The sequence below is a fragment of the Dromaius novaehollandiae genome, chromosome 6 (assembly GCF_036370855.1).
Source record: "Dromaius novaehollandiae isolate bDroNov1 chromosome 6, bDroNov1.hap1, whole genome shotgun sequence".
Lineage (NCBI taxonomy): Eukaryota > Metazoa > Chordata > Aves > Casuariiformes > Dromaiidae > Dromaius > Dromaius novaehollandiae.
The window spans coordinates 20,611,527-20,636,723 of NC_088103.1; the positions used below are offsets into that span (position 1 = coordinate 20,611,527).

At 39.9% G+C, this 25,197-nt stretch overlaps 1 long non-coding RNA gene across 4 annotated transcripts in view; it reads right to left on the minus strand.

Annotated features, from left to right (window-relative positions):
- LOC112993317 (uncharacterized) overlaps positions 1-24,200 on the minus strand; it is a 591,392-nt gene extending 567,192 nt beyond the window's left edge. For all 4 annotated transcript variants that reach the window (XR_010389683.1, XR_010389682.1, XR_010389681.1 and 1 more), the window contains exon 1: positions 24,094-24,200. This is a non-coding gene — a long non-coding RNA (uncharacterized LOC112993317). The remainder of the gene's footprint in view (positions 1-24,093) is intronic.
- Positions 24,201-25,197: the final 997 nt, after the last annotated feature.

The following is a 25,197-nucleotide window of genomic DNA, read 5'->3' on the forward strand; positions in this document are numbered from 1 at the left end:
CACATTCAGTGCTATTCAGTGCAAGTTTAGTCTTGTATGTTAACAGCCATTTTCTACTTGGTTCTTCAGCAGTTTTGAGACAGACTTCAAGATTAACGAGGCATTTATTTTCAATCAAGGAACTATTAAAAACACGCTTTTAAATTCAAAGATTGGTACAAATAAAATGAAATGGCTATTTCTGTGGGACAATTTCATAGCTATTTTTGCAGCAAGTATTCTGTCCCGTTACTGGCAACCTTGTCCTAGATCTATTATATGCATGATGGTGGTTGTATTCTTTCAATTCTGTATGCATCATCTTAAGTCCTACACATACACACTGAATAGTGGTTCAGAGACTACCTTTATTTTATAGCCAACAAACAAAGGTATTAGTGTCTTATAAATGAGTTCTATCTACCAACTGTCTTTTAAAATAATGCAGTAGAAGAGTAAATTAATCCTCTTTCCATGAGCGAGTTCCCACCTAGTTTTTAACAGTTTCATAACACAGATCCTAAATATAACCCCAGCTTGCAAGGATTTTTTTTGTTAATAGCTAAATAGAAATCTCAAATCAATTTTCATCTCCATGTTTACCCTCTGAATGTGTCCCTGCAGAATCATCTTGTTCACCCGTAGCTCAAGAGACAGTTCAAATACATTTTTACCTGGTTGAAGTCAACAAGTTCTACCTGCCAGAATGAGCCAGAAAATCCCTGTATTCAGGAACCTCTTGCACTGAGATTTACTGTAATGTGTTTAGTGGTATAACAAATACACTGAAAGCGCACCATACAATACATTAAAAGCTAGCGATAAGCATATTTATCTCATCCTCTTATATTCAGCAAACATCTACCACTAAGAACATTCACAGAAAAACAAAACAACAAAAAAGTCCACTACTGCCAAACACTACAGTGTTTAGTATTAAGGAGTAGCAGTAGTCCTCAGAAGGAAGTCATGCTGTTTTTCCACTTCTTTCCTTGTGGAACCATCTTCAGAGCCCTAAGAAAAGGAAATTTGATGCTCTGTTGTGAGCAGAGAACTCCTTACTCTATAAATTTTTGCACAAGCTTTCCCTGGGTGCCACAAAGCATAGCTCTAGCAGTACTGATTTGTTTCAGAACATACACGATCATTTTGGAGCCAGAAGTCCACAGAGATCCAGATGCACATTTTACTTGATCTCTTTTGGGGTGCAGCACCCAAGTTACAATAGCTTACCATCATGGTAGAAAATATTAAGTGATGCAGTTAGATCAAGTCTTCAACTGGTTTCTTGCTGTCTAAGCAGTTTGTCATGTTAGTCTATCCCAAGGCCCACAACAAAACATACAGCTATCAGAAGCTGCATGACTACAGATATTTCACCACTATACTCAGGTAGGTAGCTTTACAAAACAACCACCCAATTACACCGTTCATCAAACAAAATCCACTTGAGAATCAGCCAGCCACATTAAAGAATCTAACACAACTTACAAGTGTTTTCAGTCATGCTTGACTAGCCACCACATTAGCATGAAATTCTCTACTCAACTCAAGTAAACAGACTACCACCCACTTAATGCACATCTTATCTTCTTCCCTTTTACTACATAGAAAGCCAATGGTAGCCAGCTGAGACCATACTGTCTATTCAGGAGGAGCAGAAAACTGCATCATAAGAAAAAGCTTCTTACAAGGTGTAGGTGGAGTTATAATTTAGATTCTGTTACCCATACAACTTTCTCAAAATGATTCCCAGAGGTAGTTTCTAAAAGTGAACAGGTAACAGATCAGGATCCACAGGCTCCTGAGAAGTTAGAGCCACAGGTCACAAAGGCAGTCAGCTGCAAGATCACACACATTTCTTTGATAACAACAAATAAAAATTCTTAGAACAGCACCTTATTAACAGTTTTTCCTCAACACTCTTTCTGAGCTAAAGCAATTGAGAAATAGCACTGCACCATGCACATAAGCACAATATATACATCTGAAAAGACCACATCCACCTATTGTTATGTCCCAGACATATTGCTGGCACGGTGTGCACAAGTTCACCACACGTGCATGTGTGTTTCTTCTCAGACAGAACTTCACTGGGTTCAGAGAAAAAAAGCTGGGATAGATCTGCAGTTTACTCCCCATCATTACTCCCACCACAGGGTACCTTTTTGCAGTTTATGATCATAAACACATCCCACATTACCTGCACACTCATATATACCCTCTAAAACAAAAAAGTTTGCTTGAAAAGACTGTTCCTGAACAGAAGCAGGAATAACACATTTTGGCAGAAATCTTCAGTAACTAACACCTCTAGGCAATAAGTTTTCATTGAAGTTGAGGTACATATACCATATAAATCTTCATAAGGAACTTCCTTTAGAACTAATAGATCAGTAAACCAAGGTGTCCCCCTCACATTTTAACACTAGCATCTTCAGAAAGTAAGCAGAAGAGTTTTGACAGAGGTTAAAGAACTGTTTTAAAGCTGTAGATACAATTATGTATTAAGTGAAAAGAAGTTTATTAGGTGCTTGTAGCAGCACAAATGTCTCCTACAGATGCCCCCTGTAATCACTTATGGTCACAGGAAAAAAAAAAAAAGTTAAAATTGAGACCAACAATAAACAGTCTCATACGAGTCTGTGCTCCCTGCTCTCTGCAGAGAATGAAGTACTGGGGACACTAACCTTCAACTATCTTTGTTTTCAGTTTTCATAAGTCATTACCTCCAGGCACCTAATTCTTCAGCAGTCTCTGCCCAAACAACTAATTTTCTACTAATCTCTTCAAGAAACACCTGCTCAGTGGGTAGAAGACCCTATTGTATTATCCTTCTCTTGCCCTAAAAGAATTAATATTCTTGGTCATAATTTGTGTATCAGACTACTTGCACAAAAGCCTCAGAACTACAACCTGCCTGTGTCAGCAAAAGAACACACACCTCAAATAGGTCATCAGTGCTATCACATGGCACACCATAACAAAGGGAAAATATCCTCACGAAAGTATTCTTACCTGAGGAAAAGTCTCTAGTTGTGGCTAGTTACAAACATTGAAGACAAACAGGAGCAAAAACACTGAAAGCCAAATTGCCCATGACAGAAGAAATTATACTTTCCTGAACCCTAAAGGCAATTTTAATAGAACACAAATACAATACAAAGATCAATCCAAATGTCTTTCAAACCTTCTTACAACACCTGAGAGAACCCTCGGGCCTGAGGAGCACACTGCCTTTACAGAACCGCAGCCCATCTCCTGGGATCAACCTACGGAAAGGATTCCATCACAGGCATGGGGAAGGTCTGGCCAGTTACTTAACAGCAGCCCTCAAAACATCCTAAGAAATGAAACTTTCATTATTGAGGGGTAAGAAATATAAGTTCTGTTGGATAACTTCAATTCTTTTTATGTCATGGGAGACAGTGACCATTTTAAGTAAAAGAAAGCTGTTAATACAACGGGAAAAGTAGAAGGGAAAAAAATAAACAGCTTCGCTTCTTTGCAACCTCTGTTCTTCAGAGGTATATTCATTGATAGCTGGCAGAGTAAGTTATATCACAAGTCTGTATACCACATGAGATAGTTAACAGGAGACCATGAAATAACAAGACTAAGACATAAAGACTCTAAAGGTCACATTTCTTAGCCCTACGCTGTACTTGAGGTACCTGATTTTGAGTTTGATGGCAAGTTTTAGGTAACAGAACTTTTCTGTAAGGATAAGACCAATTAGTTATGGCTAAAACAAAATCAATTTAAAGATACAAAAATATGAAAGGTTTCAAAAATTATTTCTTTCTGCTCAATTTGTCTTTGACCAAAATAGACATTTATTTTGCCTACATACTATTTAGTTTGCTGAAGAAAAATAGTGCAATCAGTATTTTTCCAAAATGAACCATGTTTATTTGGGTTGGCAGCAGGGAAAGATTCCCCCCCCCCCCGCCAAGTCACATCCATGCCCCACCACCTGTGGTAGAATGCTTGTTTTGCAACAGAACAGTGCTAAATTGTGGATGAGTGCTGGAAAATTTAATTAAAACTCACTTCAAAACCAACACATCCTGTAAGCATATCAGGAAATCTATAGGTTCATCATTAAATTCATTAGCAAGTTTATAAAATCCAAAAACAAAAAATCTGTTCAAATATGCATGAACACACACACAAAAAGCAACCACCTCCAGTAATGCAAATTCTCTTGGACCTTGTGTATTGTGGCAAGGCCCCCAGAGTACGGCAAACACGAATGACCATCTGTTATTTTTGTCTGCAAAGCAGCGACTTCCCCCCGACGAATCTTTGATAGCAGCCAAGCAATGGCAGCAACTGCTGCGGCAGAAACTGACAGCCAGCAGCCCCAGTTTCCATTCCTCCTTTCACTCATGCTGCATGTTAAATGGCTGCTTCAAACCCAGGAGTAGCTCTTTACATATTAAAATCGAATATGCCTTTTCTGCACTCTCATTTAAATTACAGCAAATGAAGGGAAGTGTCAGGGAGCAAGTGAAGGGAAAAAAGAAAGAGAAAGAGTGGGAGAATGAAGAACCCCTCAGGGAGCATTCACGGTGCCAAAGAGATACTCATTTTCAAGCACCATCTGTCAAGAGCTACTTGGAGCTTTTTCTTTCTTTCCCTATCTTTTTTCCTTGATACCCTCCCCCATGTTTTGCCATCTCACTTACTATACCAAGCAGCAAAAACCTCCAGAGCTAGCAGAAAAGCCACTTGGACTTCCTTTGCTTGAATGGCAAAATACTACTTAGGGACTGATCAAACTCTGGTGACAGTCAACACTAGGCTCCAAGAGGTGTGGTTTGGATGCATGAGATACTTTGCTAATATTAACTTATAGCTTCTTTTAGCAGTGCTAGAGTACAAATTTCAAGAGCGCAAACAAGTCTGAGATTCACCCTGAAAGCCCATATTAGGCAAGTAGTTCAACTATTGGTCCTTCCCTATTTGTCTGCTGGACAGTAGCACTAAGACTACCTGAGTGCTAATACAGCTGCAAAACAGAAAACAAACTCAGCTTGACTGTTCCCAACTATTACAACATTTTGGCACCTGTGACAGAGCCTTCAACAGAAGGATGTTTTATAACTCATGAGTCATAACCTTCACAGCTTCCCCATAGGAGTTGATATAGAAAATTATAAGTTACAGTGAAATTAACATATTTAGACTAATGACTTTATAGTATTTACATTGCATATCCACAGCATCTCAGAAAACTCCGTGGAGAGTGTGACGATCATGAAAGACTGCAGGCTGTTGGCCCTAGAGAATAATGTCTTTTGTTTATCAGCAGCACTAGGGACAGCAAGTCCCACATGATTCTGAACCACAAAATCCAGTATTGCCAGAAGGCCTGGCTCAGAAAACAGGAAACATGTTTTGCCAAAAAATTCAAAGGCTTCTTCACTTGATTTGTTCAGCCTTTGGTCAAGCCCAGGACCTTTTGAAATTTTTTATACCAACAAAACAAAAAACAGACATGGACAGATCCATCTAGGGATAACGAATAGACAAATGACTACGAAATTTTCTGTCAGCTTTAGTACATGGATTCTGGATTCAAATGCACATTCCTCTTCCTGTATCCCAGGCAGTATCTCAACCACAAGACTAGAGTCTACCAGCCTTTGACCCCAAAGATCATTTAATCACATAACATAATTGGGGTTGTTTAACAAAAGAAATCCTTCCTCAAGCTGCCAATGCTTTCAACCAACAACAGAAAAGAGCTTGAACCTCCATCCCGAAGGAGTGATGCAAGCAGGTGTGTATGTGAAGAGAGGGGGAAAAACAGGACTATTCAGTTCCTTTCTCATTCAAGTTCTACATTAGAACTGAGAAACATTCCCAGCAAACCATGTATCTGAAACAATAATTTTCAGTAAAGAGGTTCTTACTTGACTAACAAGTCATCATGGGTTCACAGAAAGGTTTTGCATCAGCTTTAATCAACAGATGCTAAAGTACAAAACATTAGTCTAGATCAAAATAAATTTCTGAGATTGCTATAAAAATGGCACATTGGGATTCCATTTGTCAGCTTACATTTCAGCTTTCAGGCTTCACTTTTTTGAGCTTTTATTCTTAAGCATTAGAATTAGAAAGTCTGTTTAAGTAAAAAGCTCAGATGTTAAGCTTTTTTAATCTAGTCTGAAGAAAGGCCCCTTAAATAAAAGATTTTTATCATAAAATAAAGCCAGGACAGCTGGTAATAGTAAGCATCAAATCTGACCTTTCATAGGCAAGAGCAAACTTCAACTACAAACTATTTGTCATTTCTTATTTAACCAATTCATTTTCTCAGGTATTAGACTTCTGGCCCTTTAGCAATGTTACTATGCATTTTGTAAGGAATTTATTCCTCCCATAGCATTATTGTACACAGTCCAGCATATGGGACAACTGTGCTTTGCCCTACTATTCACCTTATAATTTTCTTTGTACAGTGGGCCAAAACAACCTGTGGGATTGTATCAGTGTGCCAGGTCAGCAAGACACTTTGCATCTAAGTAGCTTTAAGTGTTGGAAGAGTCTTACCAACTTTGGTGAGAGCATTCAAGTCTGTGGAGGCACACACATTCTAAGCTGGTGCCTACACATCATCCTTAAAGCACTGCTAGATATATCCTTTCTCTAGAACTAACTGTAAGAAGGGAGAACACTATTTCACAGACAAATATTTCTAAGCAATTTCTGAAAATAAAAACATAGTAATCTCTTACACTTAACAGGAGAAGGAGAAATCTGAAAATCCAACAGACATCATTTATCTGCTTAGTAGCATGAGGCAATGTGGGAAGTACTCAAAACATGCAATACCAGTGTCAAAGTTCAGCAAACAGAATGATGTCAAAAGTTATTCTGGAAATGAAAGACAGCCCTCACCATTTCTGTTCCTTTCACAATCTATGACGAGATCTGAATTTTGAATTTAAAAAGTGATTTTCAAGTTTTTATACATATGTATTTTTCCCTCCTGTCTTCCTATATGGATTTCCTTATTTACAATCAACTTTCAGTTTTTCTGCCTTACCAATTTTCTTATCCTTTCAAGGAGACAGTTTTCTTGTATTTCCTATAGTCTTTTCCTTGGACTGTCTTTTTTCCTCCCCATTTTTATTCCTTCCCCCCACCCCATTTCCATATTTTAACAGGCTATCTTTACAAAACCTGACCCTACATTCACCTCAAATTGCTTTAGTTTTACAGCCAATTCTTTCCCTACAAGGCTTGTGCCTGCAGTTATAGTGCTGCTAGCTCTGTTCTGCCACATATGTACATATGCATATGTGTGAATGTGTATGTTTACAATACAAGTCTCATCTAAATACGTGTGCATACATCCATACGAGAGAGGGGCAAACCGACCACAAAATTTACATACCTTTCTGCTTGCCAACCTGGTCAAAGGTCTGCTAATAACAAGGGCTTGCTGAATAGTTTAGGCCTGCATTAACAAGCTTGGTCTCTATGACTTTCCTGGAATGGATGAACTAGGACTGCCTGAATATTACTCGTGATCTGGGCTTCCAGGCAGCTTGTAGGAAAAGGGCAATGGTTTCTCTGGCTATGTCCTGATGAAAGCAATGTATTTTGGTTTGTCACTGAAAGACCAATATAAGATAGATCTGATAAAGATGCAAGACATGAAGCCAGCTCCAGTTTTCTATATTATAAGATTAAAACCAGGACAAATACACATGGACAAACACGGAAAGCTAAAGACATGAAAAGCAAATCCACGTCACTAGAGGAGCTGCAATCAAATCTCAAGTTTTGGCATTACCCCTCAGCCTTTAAGCTCAGCTTTTCAGAAGGGAGATTCACCCGTCTCTCATACCTTGGACTTACAATCCTGACCTCAGATGTATCAGAAGTTTGCCCTCAACAGCCCATGGGACACAATATAAATTGGTATGTTGGAGAGCTCTCAGACCAAGAGGTGACCAGACAGTATCTGTGAGTAATTCCACAGATTAGTAACCTAGAGATTACACTGAGCTAACAGCCATTCCACAGGCTAGGACAATCCAGGACACAAAAAACCTCATTCAGCCGCGTCCAATCCTAACAATGATAATCAGAGAAGTCAGAGAAAAGAGAAACATAATCCAACATGGCCAAAGGCCTTGAACAGTGCAGAAAGTAACAACAGATACACCTTGCAAACCTGACATATATACTTAGGAGACATTCACTCAGGATCCACTTATTTCCCAAAGGGAAGGTCATAGAGAAGTCACAGGAAAGACTAATGACAGTTAGGAGCAAGGAGCAAGCTTGAGAAGGTCAAATAGGAGGTAGCAGAGCAGGAAGGCCAACCAAGGGCAGCGAAGACTGGAAGACAAAAGGACCCAGTCAAGTCATCTTAAAGTTTTTCTGCTGCCTTTTCAAAGTGTGACAAAATATATACATAGAAAACATGCACAGTAGAGGAGGAAGGTGGCATTCCTAATGCAAGAAGGAAAAAAAAAAAAACATAAGTGAAAAATTCGATTTTTAAAACTGGGGAAGACATGGTTCTGCCCACATTTCTAGATCCCTCCCATAATAAAACAAATATTTAAGATATATTAACATGTACTCCAATAGGCTGTCATATTTAAATTCCTTACAATACTGAGTGATGTTCCACAACCAGGCAAAGTGAGCTCTGCTGAATCACTGCTGTGTCAGGGCTGCCAAGTTTCATGAAGTAGTAAGGCAACAGAAAGTGCTTCCAAGAAGTAAACTAATGTCAAAGACAGAAGGAAGTATGAACATCTAAGATTTACGTATCCTAACAGTGCTAGATGACAGAAACGTTAGTCTCAGGACAAGGCACATCTAAGCAAACAGATCTCTGTCTAGCCTGTCTGAACAGGTGAGTTTTCTGTTTCTAGCACTTAACACAGACTGGCTTAGATAGCCCTTCTCAGATCTTATTTGTGTTTAAAAATAAGTTTTTTTACCCCAATTCCTTAATTTGAAAGAATAATAAAACTGCTATCATCTGCCTTTATTATTTTCTTGTCCAACTCTGTCAAGACAAGATAGGGGCTTTTCTTTTTTTAAAAGAATACACAATTAGTTACAGTATATATGAGATGACATAGTTAATTCAGATGGGTTTAAAAGTTTCTTGGGCCCACATATTGACCAGATTATCCATCCTGAAAGCTGAGATGACATTGTTATTACATGTATTCAAATCAGCCATCTTTTCTCAAACACAGTTTTTAACCTGCTATTCCACTGCCTCAGGTAAGTTAATCAATTCTCACAGTCAGAATACACTTCTGCAGGATATGAAATAATGAAAAAAAACACCTGGAGCGCTGGGTTGCATCAGCCTCTTCAGAACACTACCCATGTAGGGAAAAAGGAGCAAAGCTGCATCTTATCTCTTAGATACAGATGTGTTTGGATTCGTGTTCAGATTTGAATTACAGACTGCAAAAAGGAACAGTTTAATAGTCTAGTTTGAGTCTAGCATAGAAATACAAAGCAGCTACAGAACTGGGTCTATACCACAGCCTATCCAAGGTTTGTATCAGGGCTTTGAACCCTTGGCCAGGACTGATACAGACACACAGGTGAGCAAAAAAACTGGAAAAGCAACACACACTGCAGAACAAGCCAACAAGTTCCCAGCTCTCCCTTGCCCAGCTCATCAGGACTGCCTATGAACAGGACTATCAATAAATATACCAAACTACATTTTCCCTCCTAACCAGTGTTTTGTCAAGAGCTGAAAGAAACAAATGCCAAAGGAATCAAATATTGCCAGATAAAGTCAAACTAGGCAGAGGAGCAGGTTCTGCGGTCAGACTTGCACATACCACCTGGGTAAATCAGCTACTAGTAAACCACTTGCCTAGCCTTAGAGAACAAGGCCAAATTAGTAGATTAACAAAGTCCACAGCTAGAAAAATGACAGAGTCACAGTCAGAGCTAAAAGGAACTGATTGTATTAACTTCACCTAGCCCGCTGAGGAAGGTTTTATTCCCATACCACCGTTCGCTCTCACCAGCCCATTTTACATGCTAATCCACAAATGGAAACACGAGCACAAATGAAGAATCAGGAAGCTACAGACGAAAACTCTCCATCGCCAAGGTCATCGAAGCTGAAGTTTAAAATACCTGGCACTTTAAAGTCGACAGGAAAGCTTCCACACACCCCCTCCCACGCACACACACACACACTCGGAGCCAAGCAGGCCCAGATCAAGGGGTTCGTAAACAAACCTCCCCATCCCACAGCCTGAAACACTCTGGATTTAAACTCATTTCAGCCCCCCACCCCTGGCAGGTTTCTGACTAGCGACATACCCTGCCTGTCCCCAGCAGCACCACCGCAGTGGCCGCTGTGCTCCCCGCAGGGACGCGCTCCCTGCGCCTTCTGGAACCATCTGCCCTGCCGCAGGCGGCCGCCCTCATCGCCTGCTCACCACTGCAGCCAGGGACGCGCCAGGAAGATGCCCCAAACAGTAGGGAAACAAACCAGACCCCATCCCTGGCAGGGTCAGCAAAAATAAGGCCTTCCCTCCTTTTTTGCTACATAGGGGTCACTGAATCCGGTCCCTCACCACAGCAGGCAACGGCCACGCTTGTCCCACCCTCAGCTCTGGTTAAGTCTCCATCCAGCAGCCAAAGGTGCAGCACCACCACTGTGGAGGCCAGGTTAGACTCTGATTACCTCGCTCTGTGCACTATTTATTTAAGACAGTGCCCACAGGTTTTTGACAGAGCAAGAGAGTAAAACTACAAATACACTACAGCATTAACAAAAAATCACTGGAAGAAAGGTGGTTATTTCAAAGATTAGAGGTAGATCAAACCAACCATACCCCCACAGCAGGCATAGACGACAGAGGTCGTGCAGGTCACCCATTAACTGTGGTCACAGGAGAGCTGAGGGAGCCCCATTTCCCCCCGGACTCATGCGTGACCCTGGAACAGACCCCATGACGCCCCGTGCAGGCCGCGCGCCTGCTCAGGCTCTCCCTCAAGAGCCATTTTAGTCAGGCTGCTTTCTTCTCCCTTCCAGCCAAACACATTAATAAGACTTACAGGAATGTAACGCCTCTGGAATTGGTTGAAATCAGCCAAAAAGTTCACATGTTATGTAAAGCACAGGGGGAAGACAATATCACATAAGCCTCTTTTTCTTAGAAAAAGATGGCTAAAACAACATGAATATGAGCACCACCTTTGCCACAGAGATATTTAATATTACCAAAAGAAAAAAAAAACCAAAGTGACTGTACCGGTTTAAATTAAGGGTCCACCTAGTCCAGGGTATTCTGTCTCCAGTAGCAGCCAAAAGCAGACACCTAAGAAAACTAAGCAGCAGAGCAAGTATATATGATACTTCTCCATAATACTTACCCAACCTTCAGCAGTTTTTGGTTCAGGGGATTTCCTGACCCTGATGTGGTTTGTAATAACTGTAATTAAGTCCTGGGAGAAAAATATCTTTAAACTGCAATATTAGGAATCCAGAAATGGATCTTTAACAATATCATAGGTATAATATATTAATGAATGAAAATAAGTCTGTAAGGATAGTATTTGCCTTTACCAGCTGATGATATTTTCAAAATAGGGCAACATTAGATATTGCATCATTGATTAAACCATTAAAAAGAGATGCTGGCCTAAGCTCTATTACCAGATAACCCATCACTACGTGTTATGTGCAGTATTTCCTAAAATATGATGGAAAACTTATTTAAGTTTTCCAAAGGCATATTAAGCACAAGATTTTTTTTTAATCTTAAAGTATCTGTTTTAGAAACATACTGCTTAATGGGCATTTGTTAACTTTTTAAAGCTATTTAGTAGCAATTGCATCCTTATCTACATGACTACAAAATATATACTTGGTAACAACTAGAATACATGCCATCTTAGCAGGGTGTTTTGCCTTTTCTGTCCCTTCCCTCCAATTCCCCTAACAGTAATAAAGCATTATAAGCAGAAGCTTAACATCTGTTTATTAAACCAGTTTAGGGCCAAACACTGTCGATATCATTACATTGTTTTCCTACTTCTGATTTAGTCAGCTACCAAATCCCCCATATCTGTTTACACACAGCTGTCTTCCACAGCCTAAACAGCATTGCAGTTCCAAACACTACAGATTAGATACTAGATTTGTGATTGACAACAACACTCAGGTTGGACATTTGTTGAACACAACATTGGCCCGCAGTACTGAGGCAAAACAAGAGGAAATCTATTGTCTTACGACTCCTTTATGAAGGGGCATGCTCTTTAAGACCTGACAAAAGCTGTGTTTTTATGAAGTTAGTGTATATATATATCTTGCATACTGGGTGTTAGGATTTCAGTTTTAATCAAAATGATTTTGATTAGTTGAATACTTATGCTATTCAAAATAGGCTCAATATCTTACTTTGAATAGCATAAAGACAAATGGAAATGTGAGATAAAATTCTTTACAAAGAAAATATTTGTCACTCCACTATTAATCTGTACCATACTTTTTCCTCCAAAATAGAAAGGAATTTTTTAATGGTCAAAAGTTCAAAACAGAGTATTTTGATTTATTTCAGTTTCCTACTGTTCTTCCTACCCCCCATAGCTTTCCTCCATCCATGTAGGAGGTGAGTGATTATTATAAGATGAGAGCAGCAAAAACAGCAACAGAAGAAACAGAAATAACATACTAGTTTTTGCAGTTATTTGACAGCTCCTCTTGGTTTCCTAAATGATATTATGTTTCTAGTGTATTCTTTTGAAGAAAGTATTTATGTTGAGCTTTTTAGTCTTGTCAGGATGATAGCAAAACTAGTTTCTCAAAGTTCCTAGTTTGCAAATAGAATGAGAGAGAGGGGACAATACAATTCAGTAGGCGGCTTTCCCTTTTCATCCAGAAAGCAGTAGGTATCATGCTAATTTTATATAGCACTACTATATGAAATATATATGCATATAGCAATTATCTGGAATGAACATCCTCTAGATCCTCTCTCCCTGACTTTACCACACACTTTGAGATCAGTTTCCACTGAAGATGAAAACTTCCATGTCTACATGCTTGTTCCCCTCAGACATCCTACCTTCTCCAGTATTATCACTTTTATCAATGAGTGAGGCAAAGCATTAATTTAGTTTTGGGACCATATTTAGATTAGCCTCAATTTTAGCTGTTCCTCAGTGCACAGTAGACCTTTCTGTGATTCCCTAACATATAGGAATAAAAATATCTTGTTCTTTGTTTTAGTTCTATTGCCACATATAACTGTCACTTCTGTAAAATAATGCTTTATGCTTTCTAAACCCCAAACTACGTTTTTCTTTGCTTAACAATCCCATTTTCCATTCTCTGTAGGCTCTGTTCTTATCCCAGTATCCTTTCTGATATGGCTGTTTATTATTTTGGAAGTTCTCTCCTATATATTTAGTGCCCCTTTTGGGGGAACAAGTTTCACATGGATTTCATACCTGTAACTATAGAAAGGCCATATCCTTTACTACACTTCCTGTTGACTTCCTCAGTTACTTCCTATACTTTTCCACATCTACCCTTTTCAAACTGATTCCGTGCTAATAATGACCTTGCTATTTATCAGAGCTAAATGTGAAATACTATCAACTCCTCACTGCAATCTTTGGGTTTTTCTTTTTCTTTTTTTTTTTGGGGGGGGGGGGGGGGGGGGGGGAGGGGGGGGCGGAAAACAGACACAACCCTGTCAGCCATCTCATCTAGATTTGTTTGGACTTTATCATATTAAATAGAGTTTCTTTTCCCTAGTGAGCAGGTGAAGTCTTCCATAATAACATAGCTCCTGTTAGTATTTATTTCTTTACAAATATTACAGAAATTTCTACCCATATTCTGATAATATAGAACAAACCCAAAACACCATAGCAGCCAACAACTTTTACGATCCATCTCAAAACTGGTTTTAATTCAAACTATTGGATTATTTCTTTATTTTCTATTTCTGCCTTCAGAAAATCTAGCAGGTTAGTTAGACCACTAATGTGTAGTGCCATCCCACTGTCTTTACCTTCCCCCTACCCCTTTTCAGAACTAGATTTATTCCAGTCTTGATTTTATTCTATCATGTTAGGCAAGATATTATGAGGTTAACATAGGAATTCTGATGCTTACAATATTGTAAAATCCCATTTGTATGAAAGGGCATATTTAAAAAGGCAAAATTATGCCCTAGCATATATCTACTAAACCTTCAGTGATTTCAGAAACTGGTTCAGCTCACCACCCTACAATAACAGGTTAGTGTGCATTATTGACATGAAGGAGAAATACAATAAGCAAAGGAGAGATTAAAGACGAAGCTATCCAGCTGACTGAAAAAAATCTGTGATGACTGATGTTACAAATACACAGGAACAGACTTACTGTTTGCGTATACAGGCCTTTTTGAATACACAACACCATTTTCCTGTCATTATGCACCCCATATTCTGATTTGAACGGAAGCATTAGTGCAGGAAAAAAAAAAAAAAAAAAAAAAAAAAGAGGATCAGGTCATTAATGATGTGTCCTTTATACTTCATTAATGGGAAAATATACAAAGACAGACAGACAAAATCAGGTAAGGCCATTTAGAGGCCAGTGACTGCAATATGATGTTAGACATCTCTGCCCTTCACCCAGCAGCATTTTCTTTCATAAGCCTCTGGATGCAAGATGAATTGCGTTTTTCAAGCTTGCAAAGGGAACATGGGGAGATCAGTTTCTAAACAAACAACAAGTAACTTTGGGATTTAAATATATGAATCAGTATGAGTGGATTCCCCCCCTCACTTAGGCTAGTCGAAGAAGATAGAGACTATGAAATGATGCTAAGTGTGCTCTGAACCAAACTGCTCAGTAAAAGGCATCAGAATTTAGTTTTTTCTCTTTTTATCTTTAATAAATATCTATTGTCCTAAGCAAGGGAATTGCTCAGATTTAAACAGCACTGCCACAAGAGCTGAATGGTGGCAAGACAAGTAAAGACCTAAGAACTCTAAGGAAGATATTTTATGGTTGTCTGCTTATCCACACATTACCCCATTAAACAAACTTTCTTTAGGTTTTCCTCTGGTCATTCCCAAACAGACATTTACTTCAATAGACAGTACTTTCAATGAAATAACTTGAACCAATCCAGTCTTCAATCCAACAGCATTCATCAGCTCTCATTTTGAGGCATACGTAAAACTTTCCAAAGAATCTATGCTAATGTGAGAACCAAAGACTTGTCAATTTTCCAAGGAATTTAGGGAGCGTTTGCACTGAAGGTGCATACCTGCTCAAGTTGATTCTGCCTGAGCTACCCTCAAAGCCAGAATAAACTGCAGAGCACAAGTCACATGCAGGTCAACTCATGTTCTCCACCACCTGGGCTCATGCTGGTTCCAGACTAAGTCAAAAAATGACTCAAAAATTTGTCCATACCATCCAATATAGATATTGACCTATAATTAAACCCCAGTCACTGTAGAAACAGTATTTGACCGATGATTTCAGTAAAGCACTTGAACAGAGGGTAGTTAGAGTTAGCAGAGCTCCTCTTTCCTGGATTTTGACAGTGCAGTTTTGGGACTGATTGCAGGTAAATTTCATGCAACTTCTTACTGTTAGCACATGTGCCAACAATTTCAAAATGTTTATAGCTCTTAGCTTGTGCCAGCAAATTTAGTTAACTCATTGCATATGGGCCATCTATAACTTGGAATCTAGACAATCAAGCATTAATTTGTGGCTTGATTTAGGCACAGATTTATGCAAGAATTCTGTTCTGGATTTATTTAGTCTTTATTTAGTCTTCTTCAAACTCATGTTTTCCCAGCTTAAGTGAAATATAGCATTCTTGATCCTGAACATGTGTTTTCACTCTAGAGCACATACTAAAAGAAGCCAAAATAATCCATGAAAACCTATGAATTATTCTGATGGTAGTTCATTAATAGACTAGTCCTAAATTCTTCCTGTTTCTTCCTCAGTTATTGACTTGAAGGTTTTATTAATTAGACCTTTAGTGGACTACAGTGCTAACTGAGGCAATGGAGTCAGATACATATTAAAGAGATGCAGTATTTAAAGACATTACTTCAACTAGATAAAACTGTAACAGACCTGAACCATGTCTCTTCCTGATACTAGCTGGCTGGCCTCTGTCGTTTTCCCCTCAGAGAGGGGTTTAAGGACTCTATCTGGCAATAAGTTATCTTCCACCCTTCTGCCTCACACAATTCCATTTATTTCCAACAAAACAAAATGCTATCAGGACAAAGGAAAAATTGGGTAAAGCAAGAGAATGTTTATTAGCTAAAGCAGATGCTGGAAATAAAACAATTTGGTTTCATTTTATTGTCGTCCCTTCTCTTTAGTTCATGTACTGGTTCAAGGAGGCAGTACCCTCAGCTACATATCCAAGGAGTTGATGTCTCTTCACCCCTGAACTCAAAGCCAGCTAGCAAGATGAGAAGACTGAAAATTAACATTTTAACATTTTCAGTGAAGACAAAGACTACAGCATCTTCAGTATGCATTTCCTATGACTTCTCATCACCTTAGCATTAGGGTACTTTCAAATATCTAATCAACTCACTAACATCCCTACTCAGTGTGAAAACATTGTAACCTGCATTTGGGAAACAAAAAAGCAAAGTCACCTCATGATTAAGCATCTGAATTTTAGGCTACAGCTCTCATTTGCAATTGCAACTTGCCTAAAATTATGAAGTCTTTGAGCAAAGCTACAAACTAATTGCAAGTCTGCCAGTTTCATTTTCCTCATCTAGGATCATTTTAAAAATACATCTGGCTGCATCTCTACCATCTTGAGGTATCTGAGGAATCACTTCTATCAAGTTTGTTACTTCCCTGTGAAACCTATCGGCAGCATTCTTACTAGAATGTTCCAGGCTAGTGAATAGAAGACAGGGGAAAAAAATCTCAAGTAGGGGCAATACTGCATATTTCTAGCATCACATAATTTAATCCAAATACATTCACAAAACAGGAACTGCTTGGATGCAATGGACATGGTAAAAATGGGAGAATGAACATGAAGGTTAAGTCCTAGATGCTACCATGTGTGTGACTAATGACCTGAAACAAAAGAAACACACCTACCAGGTCTGCTTTGCTATTTAGTAAAAGAAGAAAGCTCTGAAGCTGACATCAAGTATCTTGCATGCATTTTAACTCTGATCTAAGACTCTTCTCAATAGATGTCTGATAACTAACAGCCTGAAAACATGACTTTCAGATGAATGAAATTCCAATTCTATTGCTCCTTGCAAAGTCAGTGGTAAAATTCCCACTGATTTCAGTGAAGCAGAAGCAAGTCCTACCTCCCTAGAACTTATTTGTAATGAGTTCACCACAGCCCTGACTTTTACAGCAAGAAAAGTCAATAAAGCTGTACATGATTTAGCATGTCATTTATACTGCACTTGATTTTGTGGCTTGGCTTTCAATTTCACCATGCGGTTTGGATATCACAATAAGAAGTGTCTAGACATTGGTATAGCCATTTCACAGTATGTGGGAAGAATTGGAATGATTTCATTGCTGAGCAGGTTCATTCTTTGTTAACAAGTGCCTTCTTGTTAAGGGAATGACTGCAACAGCAAACAGCCAGGTCACCATCAGTGGGTGTCACTGAAGACTCTAAGGCAGCAAGAAATGAATGCAAATGAAGAGAGATGAGCAAAAATTAAGAGAATCAGGTAGTCCTGCAGCCACCGCATGAGTTCCTACAGCTCTATCTTAGTATTAATTGTCATTCAATTCCCCATAGCATTCTAAAACCTAGATGATCAGATAATAAGAGGTTGAGCGGTATGCATAACATCAAGCTGATTAAATTTGTTTACTGATAATTCTTTCAGGTTCCCATGAATATCATGTAATTTTCAAGGTTTATTTCAAACAGATTTTATGTAATGTATTATTGACAACATCCTCATGGACCATTTCTACAATGTCATTCAGGATAATTATTTCACAACAGATTTTTAGAGTCCCTGATTCCTGTTGGGATTCACTTTTGCATAAATTACAGAGCAGAATATTTAATCAGTGTCCCCATTAGAACCCTATGGCTTATTTTTAGGAATAAAGAATGAGAGAATGGAGAGAGTGGGGAGGGGCGAGGGGAAAGGAAAGGAATATTTGTATGATTAGAGCATGAATATTTTCTTCAGCTGTATTTCCTAAAGTGCAACAGAGCTAGATGCTATCCTGCAGCATCTTTGCTTTTTTAGAAATAAACACAAGCATTAATCTTTTGACTGCATTAAATTAAATATTAATGTTAACAGATCACATAATGTGGAGTTAAAAACAATTAACATTTAAACCACATTCTCCCTATATTTGCTCCAAAAAATGACTTAGTCCCTCTTTAACAATGCCAAAACAATAATAAATCCAAGAATTATGACTATGGAAAATTTTGGTGTGTGTGTATATACATATATATACACACACACACACACACAGAGATAAAGACCAGACAATCCCTTGTGTCTCACAGATGACAAATCCCTAGGCTTCAAAACATTCATAGATGTTTTCTTATGTAACTTAGTCTGTAGCCTGAGACTCAGGACTGCATATTGTGCTCACTGTTTACAAAAGATAATTAAGCAGGCAAATCAATATGGTGCTGGGATTTGGCAATATATCAAGGGTAAAAAGCCATACAGATTCATTTCTCTAATAGATTGCAAGTTGCTTCCTGATGTCAGCTGACAAACTGTAAGTTTAAAAAAGTTAAAGCAAAAACTAAACAAGCCTTTCTGATGCACTGGAATCTAGGTTTCGTTAGATAGGACCATACTCTATACAAACATACAGTTATTTTGTCACAGCAAGGTAATGTTTTAGGCCACTAAAGCACACCAAGCAATAAGGGAAAGGAGTAAAGAGGCAGCAGCCATTGCCTGGTCTGAACCAGTGTGGCCATTTTTACACTCCAAGCCTCTGATGGGCAGAAGTGTATTTTTTCTGCTACAGGGGAAGGGGCTCAAGTACAGCATAAACCTTAAAACAGAGGAACAGCTCAGAGTGCAGATGAGGTGGTGATGCTAGTCATGGAAGATCCAGCAGAGAAACCCTGGCTGGTGCTGGGAGACACGATAGGCAACACAGGAAAGCTCACTATTCAAGCTCATACTGCACCCAAACTTTGCCAATAAATACAAATGAGCAGGGGATAGCAATTTTGGCAGCTAGTACTTGAACTTTCAACAGCATTTAGGGAGTCAAGGAGAGCTGAATGCCCAAGTATCTCTGTGGCCTTTCTTATCTAATGTGCAGATATACCAAGCTCTGGGAGATCAGAATGGTACAGTACTGCTTTGTTACATGTGCGATCCTTGACAGGTCCCTTGTAATAACCAATGAACAAAGTATATTTTTTGTGTATTACCCAATGTTATGTTATTTGGGATGTGTATGTCAGGAGCACGACAGCCATGATCGTATGAAATTCTGCATCCTTCTTGCCTTTCCTTACCAGTACAGCTCATGCGTATCCAAGTGAGACTTGTCAAAATACCACTACTACACAGTGAAGACTAAAACCTAATGAAGTGCAATGGTTTGAGTCTGTACACATAGTCATGCAAATATAAAAGCTTCTGACATAGCTTCTCATGTTGCTAAAAGCCACCAGGTTAAACCATCCCCAAAACTTCATTATCTGTGTTTATGGTCTCCACAGGACACATTCTTCTAATCCAATTTCTGACTTCTGAGCCAAGTGGCTCATGGGGCTGGCGTGGCTAAGGTTTGCCACAGTATGTAGCCTACAGCACACAAGGAAATGATGTGCCAGCAGCCCACTGGTCATTTAGAGTCACTGTCTAGTGGCCAGGCAGGTCATCAGTTTGGCTTTCATAAGGAGTCTGAAAAAGGATCTGCAACCATGCCTGAGTTCCCATAGAAAAATGCCTTAGTACATTGCCATAGAGCCCCTCAGGAATCTTCTCATAAATAAAATAAAATAAGTAGCAAGTAAATCCTTTCTCCCTCACACACAGGCATACCCATACAAATCTTAGAAACCTTGTAACAATTGAGGTGGGCCTGAAGCTGCTTCCCGCAGCTGTGAATTCTGCATGTAGCCAGGCACTAGACCAGTATTGCGTTATTTATCCTGCAAGATGGATATAAGCTGACAATGGCTGTGTACTTGAGTCCTTGCAGAAGACAAAGTATCCTACCATTCTAAGATAGCCCTACCATTTGTATTTTTATTTTCCATGCAGTACAGGGCACACTGAACATAGAAGACCAGAATTAATAAACAGTCAATGCATCCTGCCAGCACATAACACAAGACAGCAATTATTTAAGAAACAGCCTGATATAAGGCCTTATGGAAGTCACACTGCACTCATCAATGCATACGTGGAAGTTTTATCAGACCTCTTAAAGCGATCCCGCTGCAATATATTCATTTCCCCACTGTATGCAGACTCAAGTAAAAAGCTAATCCAAGTCATTTATTCACAATAAATATACAATATAATTGTCCTTCATAAAAAAGTTATCAGAAGTTTATTCTTTCTGCTCCTGCTTTTTTTTTTTTAAAAGCAGCTTTAGGTTTTAATAATAAAAGCCATGTAGACAATTAGGAAGAGATGTACAGAAGGTTAGATCCTTCTATTATGTAATAAAGCAAGGACATGTGGAATATCACCAGTCTGCTGCAGCTATGAGTTTATCTAGCAGAGCTGCTCTTGACCCAGCTTGTAAGATAAGACTACTTTTAAACCAACCCACTGAGCATAGACAGAAGAAGCTCTAGCTTGAGAGAGAAGTGATAAAAATGAAGCTGGCCTCCCCTCTCCAATACCAGTTTGTGATCAAAGTTTGTTTTGTGCAGTCTTTTTTTTTTTTTTTGGGGGGGGGGGGGGAAATACACCCAAGGCCATTGCTTGATTCCCTTAAAATTATTAGAAAGAAATCTCACTAAAAAAGCCTTTAAAATATTTTTTTAATCAGTATAACGATACAAACACAGCCTGGAAAACTCCAATAAAATATTTGTTGCCATGTACACACACTTCAACTACTTTGGTGCTCGTGGAACAATAGAAACCTTTCATTATCATGACGCACACAACGGGCTATACGCTCCTCCTCATTTACGTCCTACACAGGATGGTAGGAGAGCCAAATCCCAGGAAAGCAGAGCCATTCAGGCAGAGGCATATAGCCCTGCGATAGATCTCTCCCCCACACCTCCCAGTAATCCTGCCCAAGAGCTCTGCGGCAGCTGAGCAAGGCAGGCAAAGCCAGGGTACAGCAAAGGAGTCAGAACAGCTGGTTAACCCAGCACCATCTCCCTCTCAGGGCAACGGAAGACACAGCAGCAAAAGCATCGTGATAGTAATTTACTGCCACAGCTTCAGGCATTAGCTTGTTTCCCCTCTGCAGCTCTCCAACACCAACCTGCAGCTGGGAGGCTGGCAGGCACTAACCAGCTGGGACAAGGCCTGGGGCAAGGTGAAGGGGCTCCATGTATTATCCGAGATCTATACCATCTCTCTTGTCAAAAAGAAAAGAGGAAATTTGTAAGTTACGCACCTCTTCCCACAGCCGAGGCAGGGCTGCTCAGCCTGCAAGAACAGCTTCCACGGACCAACAGCTACACCCAGACCCCCGCGCCTCAGGAGGCACCTGCACTTCCACCTCCGCACAGTTTTCCATGTGAAAAGCGAGCATACGGCTCATAATTCAGGCAGTAACTGTGCAGCCTCCCTCAACATGCAGTCACACACAAACACTGAGAGACTGACAGCTGAGCTAAATGCATTTTACACAGATTTAAGTACAGACTTAGCACTGGTGCACAAACAAGGAATTATGACCTTATGTTGAGAAAAAAGAAACATACTGACTAACAAACCTGGTTTTTGACATGCAAGAGACCACACTGGTGTCTGTTGACATGTGATAAAGCTCATAAGGAACAAAGGTCATGAGCAAAATAAATGGGAAGTAAACATCAGTGGACAGAAAGCAGTGATCAATCTTCATCACTTCTTTCCAAAGAGGTGATGCTTAGTAAATCAGGGTCTTTTGACAAGTGGGGCTGGCTGGCCTGCATGTTTCATACGTATCATTAACAAGGATTAAAGCTCATTATTCCATGTTTTCCCCACCCCAGTGACTAGGGCAATGTTTGCCAAGAGCAATGCCAGCCTGCTCATCCTGCATTTTAATCAGCAGAGAATAGTGTTTCCAGCTGTACCTTATAGCAGGAGAAAAGCAAGATGAAATCAAAGACCTGAAAAAAACAGACACTGAAGAAATTCAGTAAGGGACAGCTGTAGATGGAGGAAATCTGCTACTTTCTCTGTCAAATAACAGGGCACACTGTGGTACATGAAATGATAGAACAACAGAAAAAGTCAAACAGCTGCATTAGGACAGAAGTGTTGCATCACAGTGATTTCATTTCTAATTTATGAAAATGACCAGTTCAAATACACTACAGGAAATTAAAAATCAAACTGAGATTTTGTATGTACATACACATATACATACACACACACAGAGGTCACTTAAGGTCCAAAAAAGAACAAATAACTCAGTGCATACTTTTGCCCTTATAGCCCAAAGCAGACTGCAGCATGATGCAAGAAAATCGCAAATTACAGCATGATTAAAAAAACACAACCCCCCCCCACAGTAATCCTGCAATTCAAACACATCCACTTAAAACACCCTATCTGCTTGCAATCTTATCACTCTTCTTTGATACAGATCCAGATTTGAAACAAATTAGAAACTGCTTTCTCCCCCCCCACCCCTCTCCGCAAAGGCTTTGAACAAATTTTAAGCCTTCCCTCTCTGCTGAGGGACATATGTCCCATTCTAGTTATTTTTTATATTAGATTGGCAAATAGTCTATGTGGCAGACATTTCATTAACTGCTCTCAGGTACAGATAGCTTGCACTACTATGTATTTAGGCAAGAAGGGTCACGGCTTCAGGTTCTATATGTCACCAATTAAAACCAGCTATCTAAGGTGCTAAGCCCAAGCCTGCAGAAGCCAGTGGCGTTCCTCCCATTCAGCTAAAAGCTGCCTCACACTCTATCCATCCTGTTACAACCACCACACTTACTGAAGCCACACGCGGCCCAGCTTCGCTGACCCCAGCGGTGTCAGGGCCAGCGCCACTCAGGGCTCCCAGGCCACCAGGCAGGGCCCATCCTGCCACCCCTGCCAGAGAGCAGGGCAGGCCAGGGGCACCTCTGCGGGGCCGAGCAACCCATCAGCAGCCTCACTGCAGCGAGGTACAGGCCAGGCAGCTGCTCCACACAGAGCTGCAAGGGCAGCGCAGGCTCCCCAGAGTGGCACTGCCCACCCAGCACCTGGCCCCTCGATGGGCCATGGCCGAGCCCCTGGGCAACCCTGGTCCTGTCTCCAGCCATCTCAGGGCTCCTCTGGCAGCGCAGCCCAGATTACCGCACCTCTTGAGTCTGAGACCAGCCACAATCCAGTTATTTCCCCTTTGGACAATCCCAATGTCTAGTCCATGTTCAGGCCCAACAGTAAGTGCAAGAGTCTTCACTTCATGGCAGTTTATTTTATAGCTGTTTGTATGGAGTCAAGCTTTGGGTAATCTTGTGTTAAGGGAATATTTCAGTTCAGGGCATGGAGAAAGAAAAGTGATTCACCCAAATGCAGCCTGATTATAGTAACTGCAAGAGTAAAATATGTTATAAAATCCAGAATGTTTACACTCTGCAAACAAAATAAAGTGAAATTGCATGGCTCAAACAGATGAGGGATCCCTTTTGGTTATTAAAAAAAAGAGAAAGCTTGATTCAAAGAAATACAAAGAAGTGATTAAGAACTGTGACAACAAGTGATAGACATTAGTGCAGAAACCTTTATGGAAGGAAGCTCTTACCAGACCTCTTTCCCAAAATAGTGCTACAGAACAAACTAATCAAACCTCTGCTGAAAGCCAGTGTTCAAGTACAGGAAGACATCTAAAAGCTAAAACAAAAAGAATGTTACTGGTTTTCCCCTATTCATAAATATCCATTAGAGGGTTTTTAATGCATTTTAAAAATCACTACCTACCTCTGTTATTCTGTGTAGAGTTATGGTAGTGGTGTCTCAACGATGATAATTGGAAAATAGTGTGTACAAAAATAGAATGTATGCAAGCTTCAATAATGAGACAGAGAGAAGGGGGAGGGGAGGGGAGGCAGTGGAGAGAGAAAGAATTGGTGTTAGTCATTTAGAAATAATATGAGATTAAGGAAGAAAGTTCTCCCATGAATTAGCTCAAAATATACCACTCTGCAAGATTTTTTTATGCTTCAGAGTACATGCTTGCACATGGAATGAAGTACTACTAAAAACCACATAATACATGTTTGAATTTAACGCAGACAGAAGTTGCTCATTTTGTCAGATATGTAGACCTGAAGGGAAACTTCCACTCCTAACAGCAGATTCTTTGCTACAACATTTTCAAAAAAGCACCTATATCATATGACTATTTCTAAGGATGGTTTAGAGTTTGACAACCTTAATAGTGTTCTTTTGTCTTGTGTACACAAGTGCACACTGGCATGTTTTCCAGTTAAAAAACAGATACTTGAATCTCTAGACCTTTATTCTGGGCTCTGTTCCAGTACAGGTCACATGAAGAGGTCTGAACCCAGCCAGTTCTTCCCCCCAAGATTTCCCTGCAGCACAGGGCTAACGGACTATCTGTCCTACTACTCCTTCATGCACAGCTCATCTTAACTTGCAGCTGAGAATTAGCAGCTTGTAGACACCACAGCCAGACCATGCTTGCTGCCAAGTATTCATTGCCATGCAACAGCCCAGAAAAATCACACCCCTCCTTGGGGAGAAAGTTGTCCAAGGATAGACAGCTCTCTGAAGATATGAGATTTGAAAGACAGAAAGAAGGGTTTGTTGAGGGTGCAGAGCCTGGGCAGGGCTCACCAGTGTGGGGACCTGGATTCTATTCCTTTGCTCTAAACTGATGTGAAATTGTTTTTGAAAAGCCATTTTACCTCACATATTTCTGCTCCACATTGACTAAAAAGAAACCAGAGCCCTCAAGCAGTCCTACCTGCTCTGTTAGGACTGCAAGCTATTTGGGACAAAAGCACCACATGAGGTATCTAAGCAGCATTCAGAGCAGTCCTGGGTCAGTACCACTACCCT